Source organism: Acyrthosiphon pisum, unplaced genomic scaffold (genome assembly GCF_005508785.2).
Source record: "Acyrthosiphon pisum isolate AL4f unplaced genomic scaffold, pea_aphid_22Mar2018_4r6ur Scaffold_21459;HRSCAF=24040, whole genome shotgun sequence".
Lineage (NCBI taxonomy): Eukaryota > Metazoa > Arthropoda > Insecta > Hemiptera > Aphididae > Acyrthosiphon > Acyrthosiphon pisum.
In genome coordinates, this window is record NW_021770928.1 from 581 (window position 1) to 3,353 (window position 2,773).

The window sequence follows — 2,773 nt, forward strand, 5'->3', positions numbered from 1 at the left end:
GTAACTCGCGGATCGTGGCAGACGGCAGTAGTACTAACGATAAAAAAAAAATAGTAACTACCAACTACTAAGGGTATAGTTATTAGTTATATAACATATACATTATACATTAAATGTTTCAATGTTTGAATGGTGGAAATATTATCTTTCAAATTTTCGATAACAGCACATAATGTAGATAATATGGTATAAATAAATTTAATTTTTCGTTGAACAATTATAATGTATATTATAATCTATTTTTATAGAAGTATTGGGGGGGGGGGAACTTTCATGTTTGATAAAATGCAACGCTCGTGCTAATGATATCAGATTTGTAATAATAATATTGTTATAGAATACGTCAATATATTATATATAATAATTAAATAATATATATTATTCTGTGCTTATCCCAGTTATACTTGGTCCTGTTATTTTAGTTATAGCTTAATATATAATATTTTAATCTAATCAAATTATAATATACATAGATAGTACCTATTACATTGGCATTGTTTTAAAACGGAATATATGAATAAGATACGGTTCTCATTTCTCAACATTTATTACCTATATATTACTATTAAATTCTTTTGAATTTCATTTAACCAAACTACTGAGCACTGACCCACTGACCACCCACCCACCCACTCCAAATTTTTTTACCGGGGCACAGCCTGTAGAAGGTGCTTACAAGCCGCCTCTGAAGTAGGGTTGATCATGTTATGACTTGGGATGAACTAGATTTTAAAAATCGCTTTAGATTATCTAAAGAAACTGTTATGATGATATAACATATGATTGGCCCTACAATATCCTCAAATACAGACAGGTAATGTACATAGTAGTATTTACATTATTCAAAAATTAATACAAATAAAATACTCTTATTTTTTATGCACAGAAATAATGCTATAACACCTGCACAAAAATTATTATTAGCTCTGAGATTTTATGCTACGGGATCTTTTTCAATTAGTGCTGGAGATTTCATGGGTGTAAGTAAATCTGCTGCATGTGTTATCGTACATGATGTAAGTGTAGCCTTGGCAAAACTTCGTCCTCAAATAGTTAAAATGCCAGAAACAAATGACGAAATAAAAGAGCTGCATAAACAATTTTATGGTTTAGCCAAATTTCTGTTGGTTATTGGGGCCATTGACTGTACTCATATTAAAATTCAAAGCCCTGGTGAGTTAAATAATTGTTGTACAAAATGTGGTACCTACCTAGTTTATGATTTACAGTAGTTAAAAAACCTATCTTAATTGTAATACTATAAATTATTTAGGTATATATTTATAAAGTGGTATAATAATGTAGCATTGACACAGCAGCTATCAGTGAGGTATCCAAATTTTTTTTTGGGGGGAGGTTACAAAAATGAAATATATACATATAGTGCTTAACAATTTTTTATTATTTAACTATTTTCCCCTGGATATGCCACTGGCAACTATTGTCTATAATAAAACATTGCATTTATTATATTATTTATAAATTTAAACTTTTTCGCTTAAAACTAAACTCAAAGTTTTAAAAATGTCATTGTGTATCTAAAATAATAGACATAAAAGTTTCTGCAAAAAAATATTAGTAATTACTATAAATACCTAGGTAGTTAATATTGTTATTCTTTGTTTAAATGTCTAATTTTTTACAAATTTAAACAAAAAACTTGATTTAAACTTTGATTTCAAGGTTATAATGATTTTTATGGGGACTTTATACTTATTACTTACTATCGTTATAGTATGACGATATCACATAGTATTTACTTATTTTTAAATTAAATATTTAATTCAAGGTGGACCAAATGCAGAATATTTCCGTAACCGTAAAGGATGGTTTTCGCTTAATGTCCAGACTGTAGTCTCTCCTAAGTTGAAAATTATGGATATTGTTGTTCGCTGGCCAGATTCAACACATGACTCTACAATATTTTCACATTCAAAAATAAATCGTGATTTACATGTTACACAAAAATGGGCAAATAGCTTAATAGTGGCAGATTCTGGTTATGCTAACAATATGCATATTGTCACACCATTCCTTAACCCTCATGCAGGGCCAGAAAACTTGTACAATGAATCTCAAATTCGTACTAGAAATCCTGTAGAACGTTGTTATGTTGTTTGGAAACGACGATTTCCAGTTTTGTCACTAGGGATGAGATTGCAAATCTGTAATATACAAACTGTTATAGTTGCTTGTTCGGTTCTTCACAATATCGCAATTGACTGTAACGAAGAAATGCCAATGGATGATATACAATTACCTGATGAATTGACAGAGCTAATGACACCCACTATAGAAAATCGGCAAAATAATGCTAGAACCCGATTAGTAAATGAATATTTTTCACAACTCTGAAAATAATAAGTAACTCATAACTTTTCAAAAGAATAATCATAACTTTCAAGCAATAGTAATAATTTTAGTAGTAAAAAATAATAAATAGTAAAATTTAGTTGATATAACTAAAAAATTTAACAGTTAATAAAAATAATAGTTATAATTTGATTAATTTTTCTTTTGGTATTTTAATTGTCTTTTTTTTAAAACATATACCTAACTTAATATAAGATTTTTAAGATGAAAGTATTTTTTTTTTTATGTCGCATATGAATGAAGAGCCATTGAAGAGCCAACATTTTTAGTTCATGCTCTTCATTCAAATGTTTTATTTTTAATTTGTGCAGTTCTCTGCCTTGTTCAAGTTCCTGCTTGACCAATTCTTTTTGCAAACATACCAAACTTTCTTTTTCTTCTGCCAAGTTTGCAATTTTTT

The 2,773-nt window shown here is 28.6% G+C and overlaps 1 pseudogene; it reads left to right on the forward strand.

The window, feature by feature from the left end:
* The first annotated feature begins 694 nt into the window (after nt 1-694).
* Nucleotides 695-2,355, forward strand: LOC100570598 (annotated as a pseudogene).
* The last annotated feature ends 418 nt before the right edge of the window (nt 2,356-2,773 follow it).